The sequence below is a fragment of the Stegodyphus dumicola genome, chromosome X2 (assembly GCF_044657685.1).
Source record: "Stegodyphus dumicola isolate Sdum_Otavi_A_Nest chromosome X2, ASM4465768v1".
Lineage (NCBI taxonomy): Eukaryota > Metazoa > Arthropoda > Arachnida > Araneae > Eresidae > Stegodyphus > Stegodyphus dumicola.
Genome location: NC_140781.1, coordinates 123049871 through 123071559, shown reverse-complemented (window position 1 = coordinate 123071559; position 21689 = coordinate 123049871). Strand labels below are relative to the sequence as shown.

General features: G+C 30.8%; 1 protein-coding gene across 9 annotated transcripts in view; it reads right to left on the bottom strand.

Moving 5' to 3' along the window:
* The window catches only part of ps (RNA-binding protein Nova-1-like protein passilla), a 140491-nt gene that overhangs the window by 44113 nt on the left and 74689 nt on the right, over positions 1-21689 (bottom strand). Inside the window, exon 2 of one of the 9 annotated variants that reach the window (XM_035354128.2) lies at positions 19081-19306. The exons of 7 other annotated variants lie outside the window; for them this stretch is intronic. The gene's annotated coding sequence lies outside the window, so the exon portion shown is untranslated. Of the gene's footprint in view, positions 1-4618; positions 4704-19080; positions 19307-21689 lie in introns of those variants that run through there. One more of the 9 variants, XM_035354129.2, reaches the window with a different exon arrangement.

Below are 21689 nucleotides of genomic sequence, written 5' to 3'. Positions count from 1 at the left end.
ATATGAAATATATATGGTAAGGGTCGGTTACAGAGCTGGTGTGGCAGAATTTTTAGAATTCAGTGACACACCGAGCAACAAAATCTAGAAATGGCAAAACTTTTAGAATTTAGAGCAGACATTGGAAGCAGAATTTAGAAAAGCACTAGGCAGCAGAAAGATTGCACAGAGATTGCATCAGGAAGGAAAATGCCTAGTGCCAGCTCGGTGTATGATGCATTAAGACATATTAGATGAATCTTTTAAATGCCTAAGTTTTCAATTTCTTTTATTAATAAAAAAAATTTCTTTCTATAACGCCTGCTCATGTGATAAGATTATAAGCATTTTTGATCTTTTCCATACTTGTGTCTAGTGAAAAGTAGAGAAAATAAAAGGAAGATAAGCATGTTAAGAAAAAGATTCTAGTATCAGAAGTAAAACATTCAAATATTATGTTTTCATTGTTCTTCCAGACGTTTTCCAAAAAGTAAGAAATTCATCACAAACTTTGTGTAAAATACATCCATTATGTGTTAATAATATGGAGACATTTTTATTTTGTCACATATCTCTAGAATCTTTTAGAATTGTGAGTCTATAAATCTTGCCTTCAAATTCTTTTAAACTTTCGAAACTCCAATGTCTAAAATTCTAAAGAAAAATTATCCCTACCAATTCTGTAATAGCAAAAAGCCAGAAATATTTTGGAGAAAAAAAAAAAAAAAAAATGGAGAGAAAAAGTGTAAAAATAATTTTATAGAGAAAACTGATGCATATTCTGATGCAATTACATGGGGGAAAACTCTTACTATGAAAAAAAATTTTAACTAAGACATTTTTAATTTAACTATATAGCTAATTTTGCTTTTGCTAAGAACTGTTTTGTAAATTGTGCTTTATACACACATTTTCTATACATTATACCTTGTTTATTTTTTAGACTCAAAATACTGTATTATAAGTTGCCAAAATGAAACTTTATAATATGACAGCGAAAAATACAAATGTTTTATTTTAATGTTATTTTTAAGTATAATTTCAATATATTACTATTATTTTAGTGAAATTTATCAACGTTACAATGTTTTAAAAACAATTATCGAAAAATTCCAAGATGTAGGAATTAAAAACTTTTTATAGAAACTGATCTTAAAATCACCAAAATGTTGATTGTTTAAAAGCTCTTCTTAGAAAAAATGAATTCCGAAATGCTATGTTTCACTTCTTGCTTAGAAACTCCAGTACCCCACCATTTATATTAAAAATAGGAACAAATTATAACCTATGAACCCATTCCATATATATCAGTATATGGATAACCATATATATCAGTGAATCGCCAAATATATTCCTCCAAAATGATAATTCCCACTCAAAATGGCAGTTGTAAAAACAGACATTTCTGATGATTAAAATTAAGGACCTTTTGCCCATTTTGGCCAAATTAAGGAGTTTTGGGGACCACAAATCGATTCCAAAAAACTTAAGGACTTTTAAGGATTCTTAAGGACCGTACGAACCCTGTTGAAAAGAATGTGCCAACCCAAGAACATGTTGAGTAATAGTTAAGTTACTCAGATCTGTTTTAATATGCAGTACAGAACATGACAATTGAAATAAATTATCATATCATTTAACAAGTCATACTTACTTCAGCAATTTATCTATTGCTTTTTACATGGGTGATGATATGTGCCATAACTTGAGAAATGATTATCTATTACCTGGCTAAAATATGGTTGCACAAATATGACTTACTTTACTTACCTCTGTTACCTGCATATGTATGGAATTAAAGAGGATCTCTAATTAGCAATTAGAAGATTTAGGTCCAACTACCATAGCCAACAGTTCATTTTTCTATATTTCTTGTTTTAGAATACCTTTACCATCTATAGTGGTGTCTAAATATAGCGCATGAAAATTTTTCGCACATTTGAGTTGAATGGATATCACACCTCTCTGCCAGCTGCTTTTCACATGAGAGAGAATGTAAGAAATTTAGACATTTCTCACATATGCCCTTGTGATACATGGCTGACAGCACAAATTACAGAGACAAAATTGATTTTTTAAGATTTCTAGGAGGAGAAAAAAAAACTTGAATTAGGTAAACAACTCATCACTAACTAATTTTGCTAAATTGCCCCCCCAACAGCCTTTTAAATGAAAAGAAGATGTAAGGAATTTAAAGACAATTCTCTTACGTGCTTTAGTTGAGAACACATTCAACTAATATTTGAAAAAAGACGTACTATACCTATATGAGGCATATGTTTCTGATATATTCATATTGCATCCATCTGTGTAAGGTGAAAATATTCAAATTATTAACAGGGTTGCCACTCAACAGGAGAATGAAATTCCAGACTCTTGTAGGTGTATTTTCAGAAAATTCAGTCTATCTGTGTAGCACACGCTGGCTGCGTCGAGAAGTAAATTAATTATGGTACCACTTGAAATGACAAAAATTTGGCAAATACATATGACTTATCCCCAAAGCATTACTATTATAACTACAATAGGAGTTCTTTTCTCCACTGAAGATTGAGATTAGAATCTGCCCAATTAAAAGATGCCTTTTTTGCAGACATTTTGCAGCTAAATGAAAGAAAGAAATCCATTTACTGATATTTTTAAATAAATTCAGGCATTTTATATTTACGTAGCAGCAAAAAATATGTGCATTACATTTTGTGATGGTATGTCATGATACTATTAGAATTAGTTTCAATAGTGTTTCAGAAAAAATTGCCTGAAATTTGAAAGTATTATAATTATTACCTAATAATAAACAAATTTAAAAGGAAGAAGCCACTTTAAATCATACAAATTACATTAAAATAAAGTTAATTCCTTCATTAAAAACTGAATTACAATAATTAACAATATTTGGCAAATATAACTATATTAAATTGCTTAGCCCAGATGACTGATTACTATTTTTTATTTTACTGCAAAATGACAAATAAGGCTTTTATTAAAAAGAAAAAAATTTTTTTTTGGTGAAATCCTAATATATGGTATGGCATAGCCACAATTCTGAAAATTGTCTGCAACACCAAAATGGCCCATTTATTGCTCATTATAATGTCACTAAATCCTGTGTGTACCGTATACTAGGATTAAACTGATTTTGTTTTATAAGAGAATGGGAAGGTATTTTCTTTCATTCAACAATGTGAATCTCTCAATTCTAGAGGTTACTGGAAACCAAAGTTGCTGAAAACTTGCTTTGCCATTCTAACAGACAATCTGAGTGGAGCTGCGAAAATTGCGCCTATGCCAGCTACCCATACAATGCTCACGCAATACGTAATTCGCCAAGAAAGTGATCACATCCAACGTTGGCGTTAAAAATAGCTTTTTCGGGGATCACCACATGAAATTTTCCAGATTTTAACTAAAATATTTAAATTCCCTGACTTTTCCTGGTTTTTCAGGTAGTGGTGGCAACCTAATTAGTCTAAATTACCTATAAATCACGTCTACTTTAATCTTATTCCAAATATTAAAAAAGATTTACTGTTTTGGGGATTTCAGATTAATAGACATATGCCACATTCATAAGCAAACACACTTGCTGGACTAATAGAAAATTTCATGGTTCTTAAGGTACATAAAAAAAGAGCATAACAATATTGCACTGGAAGCAATATCATAAGCTCGCTTTAGATAACAAATAGTTGTTTACATTCATTTTTGTTAGGAAATATTACTTCTAATTATATCAATGTATGAATCTAGCAATGTATGTGTGTGTGTGTGTGAGATTATGGCAAAGCCTCGAGGGCTATCTGCCTAAGGGGAGGGATGCCTTCGTGGAGGACTTTCTAAGGGGAACTGGCTCGTATACACATTACACGTGGGGAAAACCACGAAAACGCCCATGCAGCCAGCCCGTTCGCTGGATTCGAACCTCGGACTGAACTACCAGCGTTCAGCGACTTTACCGCTTGGCCGCTGGTGGGCATCTAGCAATGTAAGCTATAATAAAAAGAATTAAAAATTTTATTCGATATATATGAATTTAATCACTCTTCACCAGCTTCTTCTCTTCAACATCCACTAGGTCTAAATAAATTTGCATAATTTAAGTCTTAACATTTTCTGCAATATGCATAAATTATTTTGATGACGTGAGTGACTATGCTGGTAAACAAAAGACAGCTCCCTCCCAAATCAGTGTTTTATTATGTCCATAGAAAAACAAAGCTGTATTTAATTTTTTATGCTTCTTCCTTATATAACTGGTTTACCTTCCATTCAGCAAGATATCAGAAGATAGAAGGAAGTTACCCAGGATTGTGGCAACAGCTGTTATGCACTAGACAACTCAATCTAGCCAAAACAGATATCAACGAAGGAACCAATTAAGCTTCAGTCTGCAAAACAGAGACATAAAACTAATCTAATTTCAGACAAAATAGTTTCAATGGGAATCTACTCACAGATGATATAGACATTACTCAGCATGCATACTGTTTGAGTTTATTGTACTTTCTTTCTTCATTCTTGAATTAATCACTTACAATATATTTCACAGACCGTGTGCCTTAAAAGTTTCCCATCTAGACAAATGCTTCTTTATGGATAACTTTAGAGGTAGTACAGACTCCTTAGAAGAAATTCTTACCTTATACAGATAGCTGATCGTTCTTGCTGCTTCCATAAAACATCAAAATGTGCGAGGGCTTTCAAACTGTTCTGCCTTCAAGGACCTGTGGACTCAAAAAGGTATTGAAAATAAGGATCATACTCAGGTTTTAGGCACAGAATGGAACACTACTCAAAATGAAATTTGCGCTGGGAATCTGTCATGCAGTTATTTAATAAATCTACTCCCATGAGACTTCAATGTTTTATACTCCAATCAGTTAAAAAGCACAATTTTTTGGGACCCCCAAATACTTGGTTTTGATGAATATAATGGAACACAGTATGACTTCAAAATTACATGAACAGATAACTCTCATTTCTTTTTTCTTCAAATCTTCAGGCTGACTAGAATCAAAAATGAAAACTGTCTTATATACATTTTGCAATTCTTCTGGATGGTCATCAGGAATAGTGTTATGAATCCAGTTTTGTAATTCAAGCTTGGCTAGTACCTTTTACACCATCAGCCATTGTTAAAAGGATTTCACTTTCCCATCTACAATAATTAGCCACACTTAATACATGTTTATTGACCTTCTTCTGTAAAGATATTGATAGTCATTCAGCAATGTAATGAAGTGATTACATTGCCACACAGCTGGATTTAGCATGGTTCCGAAAACAACAGAAGAAATTTGTGCTACTACGCAACATATTTTATACTTTATTTTATCTGTAGCCCAGATGATAAATAACTCAAAAGATTACTTTTCGAAAGGCATTTCACCTCAGCTATTCAAAATATTTGTCTGGCTAGCTGCTAACTGTTTAACCTGTTTTTCTAAAGATGCCCTTAACAAAGTATTTTAAACAGGTAAATACAGCTGTTTTCTATTGCTAACTTGCCACATAATTTTCACTTTTCAAAACTTAAGACTGGATTTTTCTATTTAATTGCAACAGGCAGATTATATGCAGAAAGTCACACTAAATCATAGCAACAGAAATATCAATAGATCAGACCTACTAGATTGACTGACAACCAGAATTTTTACCATTACAAGGACAAAGCACTTGAAAAATCCATGAGAAAACTTCTTCCCAGGTCTTACATATCTCGGAACGAGATATTGGCTTGGAATATAAGATGGAACTTTGAAAATATTAATAAAATGTGGTCTGTAACCTTACAATCCAAAATTATTTTTACATACATAAAAATAATGACCATAACTAATCAATTTAAATTATCTTTCCATGGAATGATAAAAAGTACACCCAATAAGCATTATTTAATCCTATTTGATTTATCTGCTTCTGAAATGCAATTAATGGCATGTTATCTTCCAAAGCCACTGCAGACACTTTGCACAAAATAAAATATGCAGTTCAAGGGTGATTTCATTATTTATCAAATAAACATAGTTTTTGATTATGATGAAGTATCATCTAAAAAATCTTCCAGGTGAAAAGTTGTTCTCCTTTGAAGCACAGTTAAAATTAGAGACGTAACAAGTTGACCGAATGATCTAGGATCTCTAGTAACAATTTAAGGATTCTGAAATGGCTGCTAAGAAGCTAGTACAAAATTGCAGAAAAAAAATCCATTTCTGTCCATAACTACCTATCAGACAAGGAACTTGACTGCTAAGGCAGCAGAGTTTAAAAATTGCAGCCACCACTGAAGCTTTCACATCATGGCAAGCAGTACACACAAGAATTAATTAGAAAACCAAATTTGTATTTTACTGACTTTAGCATTGACAGGAAAACAGGTGAATGCTATATGTTCAACAGAAGGTATATATTTGCTATGACTAATGAGATGCTTTTACAACTCTACATATGGTTTTCTTGCAGATGCATAATCTTTCATTTTATGAACAAAAATGCACACTTACAATGAGGAAACCAGACTGAAAGTTTTGCTGAATTTAAAGGCACTAAATGAATAAACACTAAATACAAATCTCTTAACCCAGATCCTACCAAAAACTTATAGGACACCCCCTAGGAAGAATTACTGCATAACAAAATTTTCCTAGAGATCTCACTGACCTAAAAAACAATATGGGTGGAAAATGAAAAATTACTCTCCCAAACTCTTAATTAACCACTTTAACAATGAAGGCATGAAAAGACGTTCTCATATATGGGATATGTTAAAGGAAAACACAATATTAATATTAAATGTCTCGATTTGTTATCAATTTCTTTTCCACATATTATTTGTGTCACATGTTCTTATCAAGCACGACATTAAATTTTTCAGTTCACATTCACCTGCTAATGCTACATATATCTCACCAAATAAATTAATTGGCTTTCATTCAAAATCCAAAAGCATGAAGATAATTTTTGACAAGAGTGTACTTCATATTAAACTGTAAACTGCAAACATTAATATAAAACTGCAAACACTAATAAAAAAATTTCTAGGTATGTGCAGCACAGAAAAAAGTATTAGCAATTGCTGACCTAGGAGGTAACTTCATAATTTATTAGCTCCAAAATACAAATTTTAATGGTTCATATAATTTTGAATATTAATTTTGCTCTATACATAATTATGGCCCATCAGACAGTAAATATGATAACTTGACATATTTCACAGGTTCTTTACAATTTGTTTGAAAAAGTTGACTTAAAAACTAATCATAAACATGTACTTCCAATTATAATGGTTCTTAAAATAAAGTACATAATTTTTTAGAAGTTCTACACATCACAAGTGACAGCATATGTATAAAACCAACTTCTGCATAGCATTTGTAGAGGAAAAATTCCAAATAAAATATTCATGTATAAATAAGGTAAAGAATTTTAATATTGAATTCACATGTTGGAAATTATGTTACTATACTCAATTCTCTTACAATTACCAAAGACAGCTTGACTTCAACAACTGCAATTTAAATAATTCATTATGCCTAAAATAAGAAGACTACTGAGGTTTAACTTCCATGTATGCAAACTTGTGCAAAAGTTCTAATATAATAGTATTTTAACATTATTAAATATGTGTAAAAATTTTTAATATTTTTTTAAGTTCTTCACCTTAACGTAGAAATTCACAGAGATATGCTCAGTGAACAGTTTTATGATTTACACATTTAAATTACGAGTGCTGAGCGAATATGGAATTAATAATGAAAGTAAGCAAATTTTGTACTAGCTCCCTAAATGCAGTTTAGAAATGTGAATTTTTAACCAATAAAAGGCATTGAAAATGATCTAAGTAGTATTATTCATCTCAAAACACTTCCACAAATCTAGCCTTGTTAAAGCATAGAACTTTCCAGGGTAAGGATACTTATAACCTTAAGACTTCAAAAATTTGAATATTCTTCTAAATACTATAATTTGAATATTGATTCTGTAGGGATCAAGTAAAAGAGTTTCATTTTTTATTTAATGGAAGCCTGTTACTTAAAGTGCTAAAACACCTTCCATAAAATTCTCTAGCTTATTTTGAGGAAATTTGTAATTGAAGTGTATGCCTAGGATCAATATTTAAGAAAACTAAATCTGTTGCCACCTTTTTTGAATACCAAAAACCTTCAGCTCCCTTGCAATAAAAACTTTATATACGGAATTGTCACAGGACCTTAGTAATACTGACAAGCCTTTACGGTGCTAGAAAGATTCACATTTGTAATCTACATCATTAAATGTATTACGAAAAGGTAATAACTTTCAAAGCGATAAGTATCAAACTTCAAATAATGGCCACTTCACTTTTTCTTCACTGTCACACAGTGATCAAGTCAAACTGAACACATGAGTTTATTTAACCATGAACTATTTAATCATTTTCAATTGAGCAGTAGGCAGCACTATACAAGGCAGCATGTTATTTTCCTATAGTTTATTATTCTCCATGAAGTTTTTTTTTAAAAAAGTCTACCTTGTAAACTTTTAAAAGCATAATAATTTTACCATGCTAATCATACTGAAACTTCAACATAATGCATGATGAAAGTATAGTTTCCAGTAGAATGAATACCCATATAATGAAAGGAACTCTCGATTTTACTTTTAACCTTAAGATTAAAACAAAATATTATTTTATTAGATAGATCTTCTGCCATTTGCAGATAAGAAAAGCAATAATAATTCTGTGTAATATGACTTCTGCCATTTGCAGATAAGAAAAACAATAATAATTCTGTGTAAAGGGAACAATTTGTCATGTACACCAAGGGCTGTCTAACTTTTGGCACTGCAGTTTTGCAGATGAAGTGTTGTAGTATTTCCATAGTGTTTGACTTTTACTTTGCCCCTATATTGCAAAATTAATTTAAATGATTTCTAGGTAACAAAGAAAGCAAAACATTTTAAACAACAAAGGAAAAAGCAGTAACAAATGTTATGACTAATGAAAGCAGTCATGATATTTAGAGGGTTATGTTTTCATTTTATTTCAGGAAAATTTTTCCAAAACCTTTATGAAGTACATAAACTGTATCTGCTAAAAAAACAGAAAAATTAAGATTTAATCTTTATTGTGTCAACATCCTTAACACCTTCACTGGCATGTTTTATGTTGACATCATATCAGACTTAAAAGTTCCATCAAGCTCACTTAAGTCTATGCATCTGAATTGCCAGCACTAAAATCTATAGAACATAAGCATAAGTTTGATTGGTTGATTGTAATTAAAGCAAAGCATACAAGAGCTATCTGCCATGGAAAGAATGCCTTTGTGAATGAATCTGTGTACAACAAGTAATCACACCATCTGTAAGTTGGCTTTCCAAAGAATTCATTAAAAATGTAATAATGCAAAAAATTTTTCCCATACAGGAAGCTCAAAGATCACTTTGGTAATAGAATTAAAAAAGAGAAAAAGCATTGTTCACATGCATAGCTCTTCATATGCCATTCAGTTGAAACTGGTAAAAAAAAAGGTGGCACTGAAGATGGTTCTATGCTGCATTTAGCAGCAAACTACCCTTAATTCCCTTCCCTATTGATTTCTATGCTGAAGAACTGACATTCTTTACCATGCCTTTGGAAGTTTATGAGTTTTCTTAAATTATTTTTACAACTTTAGTTAGAAATATGCTGCATAAAAGATAAATATTGCCAGTAGCATGATTAAAAAAATTTAACAAGTCTGCTGCTCTAGCAGTTATTTCAGCCCCCCCCCCACCAAAAAAAATATGTATTTATAAACATATTCTTTGCATCAATGTATTTTATGCAAAGGGAAAAAATTACCAAAATAACAACACTAGCAAAAATAAACTAAACCTAAACTAAAGCACAACATAACACTTTAAAATAAATACTGAAACTGAATATACATCATTGTGAATACTAGCTGCAAATAACTGAATTTTTATGTACACATGCATATATTTCAGTACTTTAAAAATAAAATACTGTATGCTTCAGTTCTAAGATCTGTATTTTTCTCTTATAAACATTTCTAAAATAGCATTTATCTTTGAATGGCTGCTTTATTCTTCTAAATTTCATAACACTTTGCACATACGCATGGGCTAGATTAAAACTGTCTAGAGCCAAACGCAGTGCCTTTTCAAGTGCTCAACGGCCAGCTTTCCTTTTTTCCTCTATAATGGAAAAAGATTTTGGAGATTCCTGAAACCTGAGCCTTAATGCAGTGATCAGGCCCTGCATGCAACCATGGCTTGATTTTACATGCTAAAAAATCTTATATTGCTAACTGCTGTCTATTGCTTAAAACTACTAAGGGGTAAAAAAATATGCTCAAAAGAATCTGAAGTATACTCATAAACTAAAATGCAGTTCAGTATCCCTAATGAATCATATTGTGATACTAGTTTAGAAAGGGAAGTGCCCAATAAAGCCACTACTGTTGCATGCAAGTCTGTTAAATTAATAAAATTCAGTTAAAATTAATATATTTTAATGTTTCATTTAATTTAATTTTATTAGAATCACTTATTTCCCCTTCCTACTGATAGTATAGTCTGCATTTTACAATTGCAACTCTTAGAATCAAAGAAGTAGGATCACTTTAAAAGCTTACAAACAATTTAAATAACAATTAGGATTATTTTTAAGTATTTAAAAGTTTAAAATATTTTTTTCTCTTTAAATGAACCAATTTATTCAATTATTCAAATAGGTATTAAAAAAATTTCATATAACTTGTTTTCTTTCTTTTTGAAATAATATATAACATAATGTTAATTGTTTCAAGTGATTCGCCTAACTAATAATACTTAATACACTACCTTTTCTCTACAACAGAAAATCTATTCTGAATACACTGCAACTAGTACACCAACATACACAGCAGAAGCAAGCATTAATGCTAAACAATTGTAAATTTTGAATACTTTTACAAAAAGTACTATGACTAAAACTGCATAACATAAAGGTCTATTATACATTTGGTTCAGTTCTTAAATTTCAATGGTGGGTGCAGCAATTAGAGATTTCATTGTGCAATTTCCTTTAAACTATTTGTGTTTCTTAACTGTATATTTCATTAAATATTTGTAATTTTTCTTATGCATTGTATGAAATATGACTTTCAAAGTATTTACCTGGCATTTACAAATGAAGAATTTATGAATGATTTCTTTCCTGAAATTGTGCACAATATACACTCCCAAAAAATTTACAATTTTTTAAAGGATTTGAGGCCATCAGTTTATCACATTCTTATTTCTACAGGTGCTTTTTCTTTCTCTAGCATTTGAAATATTATATTTAGTGCAAAGTGCAGCAATGAAAATAATGAATAAAATTTCCTAAAGGTAGAAAAAATGTAGGAAAACCTACCCTCAGTTTGACAAACTATAAATGTTACTTTGAAATCTGAATGTACAGTTTAAAAGATTTAGTTTAAAGACTTAGTAAATCTACTTTTGTGTATGGGGCTTAACTGTTCTGCTACAGACCCAGCAGGATAAGGAAGATGTCAGAGACAGCAATTGGGCAACCCTCTGAATTCTAAAATTTGTAATCATGCTATGGACTATATGTGGCTTGAAGAATGCTAGATGAAAACCACTGCTTCAGGCTATCAGCTATTAACTCTACATAAAATATACTCATGAATAATTTTACACTTCACAGTAAAGTATGATCAGATTCTCTTATCAAATAGCTGTTGGTACTTCTTATACAGCTACTGAAGTAAAATTTAAATGCAATTCATGTCATTCACAATTACTAAAAATTTACTTCCGAAGTAATCAGAATTTTATTCCTTTAAAAATATATTTTAAAGCATGATTTCTTCCCCCCAAACAATATTAAAGACTTTCGATAAAAAATTAACTAAAAAATAAATCTCCATACGAATGGTTACATTCAAACTTTTGTGATTTCAGCTTCTTTACAATGTTAATTTTCAACATATTTGGATAGTTTTATGATATTTTATTTTATTTGTAAAATCAATAATTAACTTTCAACAATTTTCAGTCTTCTCTTTATTCAAATGTTATGTTTACTTATGAAGATGGAAAAAAAAAAAAAAAAACTCTTGAAATATTAAGATTGCTAAAAATTATGCTTGCCTAAAATGCTGGAAAATTAAGTATCTGCCATTTCTGCCAGATATTTAATATCTATATAAAGATCTATATATTTTAAATGCTGGCTGACTTGCTATTAATTTTACATTTACAGTATATGACCAATATCTATTAAATGAACCTTAAAAAAAAAAAAAAAAAAAAAAAAAAAAATCTGAACCACAATAGTGAATAAGACAAACTAAATGAATAATTACCCAGAAGCGTTTTTGGAAGTGGGTGATGAAATACAGAATTTCATGAAAGACCGTTACAGTTTCTAAATATGTATTTTATCTATGGCTTTCTTAAAAAAGTTCATCATCTACATACAAAGTAATTATCATCTGAAGTAATATCACTTTTAAAAAACAAAAGCCAAACAGACATGAAATGTTGTACAAAGGGCCCAATAGAGAATTACTCTAAAATACTAAATCATGTAATGAAAATTACAAATATTTCATAGGAAAATAGCATACCTTTTTTTATTGCGTTAACCTGTTTAAAATTTTTACCAAAATAAAAAACTTCTGAAAAGGACCAGAAACAATTATTCAACATAAGAAATTGCACATCAGCAATGATTAAATGAAAGAAAAATAAAAAATTCTCAATATCAGAAAAAAAAATCGCAAAATAACAGAATACAAAAATAAAGATTTAAGAATGCCATAGAGGACTTAGGATTTGGTAAATTGACAAGGCCAATACCAAACCTGCACACGTAAATGATGTCAAATTGGGCACATGCAGTGAGGAAGAGTATGGGAACCAACTATAGAAATCCTGTTGGGCTCTTGATAAAATTTTGAAATTTGGCAATCTGGTGTTATTTAAACTGGTTATAGGGGGAAAAAAATGCAAGTATTATGTACTAAGGATCCAATGCATTTACAGATGGCATTCTAAGGAAAACTGCCTCATGTTCACATATAAGGAATAGTGTGAAAATTCCATACAGTCAGCCTTTTTTACCCCAGATTGAATTAACAACATTCAGCAAGCTATCCACTCAAGCCATCCATCATAAGTCAAGTTGGCAGTATGGTTTCAAGCAGCATCTGAAAGATCTTGCAAAGGTATTAAAATTCTTGAGTATTTTAAAACCTCCGTTTATTCTTAATATCAACATTGTAAATTTTTTTTCAATATTACTGCTTAACACAATTGCAAAAAAATCTGATGTGGACATATGACTTCCTAGTACGGCCTATTCATATATACACAAATTTTGCTGCATTTTGTTTAAACTTATTTCCTTGTTAATTAAACAATCCATCAAGACAAGCTGAAAATGACATAAAAAATCCAAATTTTGAAATTAAATATCCTGGTCAATTTTTTTTCTTATGGGAGGCAAACTTTTTATAATTTTATTTTTTCATAACGAGCATACAACAAATAAAGAAAATATAAGAACCAAAACCAACTTTCCCAAATATAAGAACCAAGAGACCAAATTAAAAGTTAGATTTTATTATTTGTCGAAAATTATTATTATTATTTTAATTTGACATTGCTCAAAGATGAATATGTTCATCATTTAAAAAAAATAGCATTTCTGTAACTTGAAGTGTACGATTATGAACAATTGTGAACATAAAGGCCGGGTAATGACCTTTAAGCTGGGTAAGTGGGTGGATATATACATACACATTTTGTATTACTGATTGCAATAAAAAGGGAGGTGCACAACTAGATGTTATAGCAGTCTCATATACAAAATTTCAACGTTTTACAGGTAATCCTTTTTGAGTTATGCGATATACATAATACACTACAGATGTCACAAAAAATCACTTCTGAATCTCTGTATGTACAGATAGATATCAAGCAATAAAATGGGGCAAATAGATTCAGAAACGGTTGAAATTAATATTTCCTTTGAAATACGACACCCAAACTTTTTTTTAGTTACAATACTTCCTTTGCCTCATACAAGGAAGTAAAATGCAATCAGTTTTCTTTTTAAACAGAGTACAGGAGAGATAAGAAGAAAGCTAACCAAATGAAACCATTCAGAAACATGCAACTATTATTGATTTATGGATTTTATGCAAACAGAAAAAATAACAGAATATAATATGCCAAAAATTATTACAACACTTATTAAAACATTTTGTTATTAAAAAAAGAAACTTGGATTTTTATATATGATATATTTGCTCATTTTCAGTTGTCCCAATAAAATATCGAGTCTTCTTTTTAAACACAGTACATGAGAGATAAAAAAGTTAACCAAATAAAACCATTCAGAAGCATGCAACTATTATTGACTTAACATAGATTTCCCACAAATTAAAAAAAAAAAAAAAAAAAAAAAAAAAAATTATAGTATGCTAAAAATAATTACAGCATTTAATAAAAAATTTTTAAAATATAAAACTAAAAAAAAGAATCTGAAAGGTTTCAGATTTTAAATTACGTCCAAAGGGGCTTTTTTTTAACGTTTTGTGTGTTACCTTTATTTATTAAATACCATATTCTTTGCACTTAAACCATAAAATTCAGTTTAATAGCAATGTCGCAAAATAATTTTAAAATAAGCATATTTTTAGAATTTTGAATACACAGTTCCGCACGCTGGAGATAAAAAGGTCCCCCCGGTAGAGTGTTGCCATTGCTCGCTTTTAAATCATTGAGTTTGCTACTAAAAAATTCATTAAAAGTTTTACAAAATATGAAATCGATAACAAAACAAATTTCAAATTCGGTCTTCCACATGCCCATATTCGTAGAAGAATTATGTCATTCAAAATTCGATGGCTCTATGTACTGTTGTTTTATCACACTGCGAGAAATATACATACACTTATGCAGATTTTTCATTATTTTATTTCTTCAAATATAATGCAGGACTCTAACATTTGGTGGCAACAGTTTGAAAAGGGATTCGCCGTTTATAGTGATTCAACGAAAATCACAAAACAAAAATAGTCCTTGAGGGACAAAGGCCCCTTTGGACTTTAAGAAAAAAAAAAAAAAAAAAGTAGAAAATAAAGTTAGGTTTTTATATTTAACAGATTTCCTCATTTTCAGTTCCCCAATAAAAGCAGAATTCCTTTCTGATCAGTTAAGTACTGCTACCTACTTATGGCCAATACAAATTAATTTCAAGGTAGGGCTTAAAAACCCAATCTGAATGCATTACATCATATTAAATCCATCACAACAAATTAACAACCGAGTTCATATGCAGAAAACTTATTTGCAAACTTTCAAACAGAGTGGCTAGAAGAGATACGCCAAGGGATAAAAATGAAGTAGAAAATTCGTAACAAGATTTTGATTACTTTATAAAATTGTAACTAATTTTATATAACAGGATTTTAATAAAGAAAATTTAAGCACTTGTATGCATTCAGTATACATACTGAATTCTATTTTTGATACAACAGCAAATTGCACATATATCATAATCATGCGGCAAGTTTTTTCGTACCCCCATCTTAAGAAATACACTCCAAAATATTAATAGTTTTTTGTAGGGACATCGCTTAATCAATAATTTAAAGGTTCAGCTAATAGATTTCTTATTATATAGTCCACCCGTTTTAGGTGTAAAAAATGAAGAAAAAGTTTGTTAATTATAATCTGCAAACTTAAACTGTTTGAAAGGCCATAACTTTTTATAGTCATAATCAGTAAATTCTATCTTCTTATGTATTTAATCTACTTATAGATGGTTTTAGAATAATATCTACATGATGTCCACAATTTATACACCAGATTGAGATATGTTTTAAATAATACAGAATCAGAGATAGTGAAAAAGACTGACTGAATTTTATTTACGGCTTCAAAGAATTTTATATTAATACACATCAACAGGAGCATCATTAGTTGCTCAGAGAATATAAAGTCTCTTCTTGATTTCCCTCCAGAGATTATTGAGTATTTGCTGAGTCACAGTAGCTGATTCAATTTTTAAACTGTTCGATGATGTGAATCTCTGCAGCATAAACTCACTTCTTCAGGTATTCCCAGAAAAAGAAGTTGTGTGGTGTGATGTCCAGAGAATAGGGTGACTATGAAATTGATCCACCTCTACCAATGCAACAATTTGGGAATGTTTCATCAAGGAACATGTACATGTGTAACTATATGACAGGGGGCCCTATTGTGTTGAGAGAAAATGTTTGGCTAAATTTTTCTAACTGCTGTAGAGAAAACAATCTCGTCATGCCAAAGTAATCATTCAAATTAATAAATGACTCCATGAAAAGATGGGATAAATCACTTTGTTATGAGTTGGTGAGCATCCAACATTAACTTAAGGGATACTTCGCTCCATTTTCATTACAAAATGCAGGTTTTCTAACACCTAACTCCTGCAGTTATGTTGATTAACAAACATGAAATGTTACCTCATCAACGTATATGCTTTTATGAAGAAATTGATCACCACTACTACACAGTCAAGAATGTCTACAGAAAAATCCTTATGAACAACTTATCATTAGGTTTGATATGACAACAGATCTGCAATTTATACACAGTCAATTTCAGCCATTCATGGACAACTTTATGAACAATTAAGATGAGAATTCCTATTTGCAGGCTAGCATGGTGAATGGATTTACTGGGATTGCATACAAATACGTCTTAAATGGCAGAAACATTTTCATCATGAACACATGGCCTACCTATACTTCCTCCAAGCAAAAAATGTCCAGTCTCTTGAAACCAGTTTTAACCATCTTTTAACTGATTGTTCCATTGATGGAGGTTTATTAAATTCCTGTCAGAATCGCCTCTAAATTGTTTTTACAGATTTTGTTTTCCATGCAAAGAGAATGTACATTGCATTTTCAGTGCAAAAGGCTATTTTGTCTCTAAACAAACAAGTTCTCTGTTGAAATTCCCCAAAGTTAGAATGAACGAAACTGCTTGAACTGAAGATTATATAAATTTGAATTATTTCCTGTAATTTCATAAAATTATGTTTTAATTTAATTTTGTTATCTGGCGATTAAATTATGGGTTTCCTGCATTTGCAAATTTACTCTTAGCCATTAACAAAGAGTTTTGACAGCTTTTAAAACCAAATGCTAACAAATGTACCCCACATGAATCTGCTGAATAGAGGTACTCTCTCTCCAAAAGGTCAAAATAAAATTATTTTTGAGTATTACTGCCTGAACTTGCACTGTGTCATTTAAAATGTCAAAAATAGTCAACCAAATGAATATGAACAGTAAAATGGTAAACAATTATTTATGTTAATGTAAAGAACCATTTCATTAAAAATATTTGATTTTTACCGGTTACTCAAGAGTAATTATTTTGAAATTATTATGACAAGAAAAAAGGTTGCTAAATTCACAAGAAGTCACAGCAAGCTTTATTCATATTTTAAAAACATGTAAATATGGCATCTTCAAATCACACAACCATATACAATTTATTAATATAAACTAAAAATAAATTGTTAACGAGTTCAGATTACACACATCAGCTAACTCAAAATATTGAAATTAAATTTTAAATAAATAAAATAAGTACATAAGAATGTTTTTGCATTATTCAGAAACTATTTTTCATTATGAGTAATACTCAAAAGTAAAATGGTATGTATGGTATATTTAATTATGGCAAAGCACACTAGGGCTATCTGCCTAAGGGGAGGGATGCCTTCGTGGAGGACTTTCTAAGGGAAACTGGCTTGTATACACGTTACACATGGGGAAAACCACAAAAACACCCATGCAGCCAGCCCGTTCGCGGGATTCGAACCACGGACCGAACTACCAGTGTTCAGCGACTTTACCGCTCGGCCGCTGGTGGGCTCAAAAAGTAAAATGAAAGCAACACATTTAAACTATCAAACATGATTAAAAAATTATTTCATAATATACTTTTATAATTAACTTTCATAATGTATCTTAATGACATTTCTTTCACACCATGGCTTACACGTAATAATCATCTTTAAAAATTATACTATCTCACAAAGCCTCATAAAATGATAACTCGATACTCAGAAGCTTGCACTACATTTTATGCTCAAATGTAAGAACTAACTTAGGTTCATTAATTATAAATGTTTCGCAAAGATATGTAAGCTAGAAAGAAATGCATATTTTAACTTTCCTTCAAACATTCCTAATTACAATCAAAAGATTCTTTAAATTATAACTGATAATGATTACACACATTTAAATTCAATAATGCTTATTTGATAGCAGAGTTAATTTTCCTGTGAAATCAAATAAGCACAAATTAACATCATTTCCTATAAAGTGAGGTGCATTGCATCCATTTTACTTTACAAAAAAACACATAGAAAGCAAGAAAATTTCTATCTTATTGTAACAGAAAAATGATTAAAAATGAAAAAACATTTTACTTCCATTGCACTAAAAAATCATTTTTAATTTCATATCCTTTTAAGAGGGATAAAATGGGAATTTTAGTGAATAATAACCCACACGTTGGTACAAAAGTACTGCAGCCCTTTGTGTAAGTATCCCATTCCAGCATTTGAATCAATTTGAAACACTCACTCACTTTTAAACATGATTACTACACCATTCTGTACTTACTTTGTAATAAACAATACATATTTTAAATACTGGCAGCATTTTAAAAATTGTGACTAAAATTTTTAAAAAAATGAACAGCCAATGAAAAACATCTACTGGTTCAATATACCACAGCACACTTTAACATCTAACCCATATGAACACAAAACATGCAAGTAGCGTACAGTCATTTTATAACTAGCAGCTGCATTACATTTTTCCTCTTTTTCTTTAGTTTAAAATATGTTGGTTGTAATCAAAATACTTACAATGTACCACAATTATTATACTGAATATTGAAGGGCTAATAAAAATTATACAATTCATCCAAATGTTACCAGTAAAAAGAATAGTTACATATCTTTAGTTTCAAAACAGAGCTAAAAATAATTAAATCAACTTTAAAAAAGGGGAAAGACATATCAAACACCAACACAATCAGAAAACTAACCTTTTTTCAGCAATCAGATGGTTGAATTATATAAACAAGGGAATTATGAAGGCTACTTGCCAAGTGAAGGAAAGTGTTTAATGGGAAACGAAATTTCATTTACATTACGCATGGTGAAAACCATAAAATTCCCACGCAGCCAGCCAGTTCACTGCAATCTGACCTCAATTTGAAGAATGTGAAAGATTAGTAGCCTTATCCACTCAGTCACTGGTGAGGCAAAGTACTATTCCCATGAACACATAAAAATGAAATAAAAGAGCCTTATTGTTTAACAGACTACAGTTTGTGCAACATAAACATATATATAGATACATGCACTATGAAACCCAGGAAAACATATGATTCACTTGGTTTTGTTGCAGTAGATTATCTTTTTTTAATTAATTAGAATGTTATAATTTACATTTTGTTTAATTAAACACAACAAAGCACATATGGAAAAGGAAAGATGCATTCGTGAATGAACTATTAAGGGAAGTGGCTTGTGCTTATGTCACATATGAGGAAATAAAAGACTTCCCCAAAAGGTAGATCACTCAATGTATTCAAACCCATATCGATCTATCAGCGTTCAGAGATCTAACCTCCTCAACTATTAGTGAACTAACTGCAGTTTACAGAAATTATAAAAGGTTTATGTTACTTTTTAAACTCTTTTTTCATTATTCACAGATTGCAGAAAAATATAGTTTAACTCTGAAAAAAGTTTAAAACTCGTTTTGAAATTGGTTTAAAATTATATACCGCTTAACATGCCTGAAACTAGCACCATTTTTTAAAACAGGTTTAAATGTTAAAAATAGATGTCTACATGAAGCACTAGACGAGCTCTGTAAATAGTCATAAATAAAGACTTGCTTATTCCACACATTTATCTTTTCAGAAAGATTGAAAATCTTTCGATCTATAATTTGGCTTTTCAAACATATCGAAATTTGAAGTTCACAGTATTATTAGTTTACATCTCTACATACTTAACCTCTGAAAGAAAGGATGGAAATGCATTACCTCAAAAAAAGAAATTTAATCTATCATAATAATGTACTGACAAATGATTGCTACAGTTAATAATGAAACTGTTTATTACTCAATAACAATATTTAAAAAAAATTTGAGGGGAGGGCTCCTAAAATGAAATTTAAAAAACAAACAACAACATATACCAGTACTTTTTATTCCAGTCTACCATTTTTCTATTCTAGTCTACCAGTACTTTTACTGCGCTATATTACAATAAATGTGTAATTCAGCAAAGGAATTTTAAGTCTCTTAAATATTCTTACACCAATTTGGAGTTGAAGAAAATGATGGACACAAGGGGATTCAAAAATATCTGCAAAAAAGTAAAGGGAAGAAAATAAGTAGATTTTCTAATGGAATGTGTGTGTAAAAATTGCACACTGAAGGTATGAGTAGGAGGTAAGGTAAGGTTAAGTTGCACATAGAGTAAGCATACAATAAGTTGAGCAAAGCATATGGATAGCCATCTGTCTAAGCAAAGACATGCCTTCATTGAGGACTTTCTATGGAAACTGGCTCATATTTATGTTACATAGGGGGAAATGGATAAAAAAAAATCCATGCAGGCAGCCCATTGTCTACATTTGAACCAGGATTTGAGAGAAAGTTCAGCCACCAGTTTTCAGTGATCTTTACCACTCAGCTATTATGAAAGGGGGGAATAATGGATAAGAAAGACAGGTAAAACCAAAAGAAATAAATATTTTTATTAGTCCACTTTTAATAACATGTGGTTGAAATTCTGAGCATCAGCAATAATACAAGATTCACTTTCACACAATTTCTTGTTAACATGCTCGGACATTGACAATTCATGACCTGTCTCCTTGGAAACTGCTTGCTTTCTGTCTATCCTCTGAACAGCTGCTTTGATTCCTTCTGCAGACCTATATATAAAATGTATAGCAACAAGTTCTGCATCAATGCTGTGATGCATACCACTCAAAATTGATACTGAGGATTGATGATTTATTGTAGTAGATCACTTGCCAATCTTTACAACCCTCAACATAACATACCATTTCTGAACACCCATTTCATTAAAAAATCTGTTTATTTTGATCCTCTCTAGTTGTGAACATTTTTACCAGGTATTTTAGAATCACTTTGCATAGATTATGCTTAGAGAACTTGACAACAAACATTTTCCAAGTACACACTTTTGCAAAAAAATCGAAGCATCATGAAGAAAGTGGTTGTTTTTGATGAAATTGGATGTGTATATAGCTCATACACAGATAATAAAATGATTAAAAAATCAATGTCATTGTACCTGTTCACGGCTCGCAATCACCCACTGAGTGTTCAAATTAGTAGTTGGTCGAACCACCCTTGGTGGCAATGCATGCTTGAATTTGTCAAGGCAAGGAGTGGTGATAGAGGTTCCTAATGTCATCCTGCGACACATTCTGCCAGGTGTTCATCAGTTGTCACTTCAGATCTGCGATATTTTGTGGTGCCCGAAACTGGCGCTTTACCATTTCCCAGACATGCGCTCGATTGGTGAACTGTCTAGTGACCGCCAAGGAAGAGTATCAACTGCATGGAGACAGTCCAGAGATATGCGAGTGGTATGTGGCCTGGCA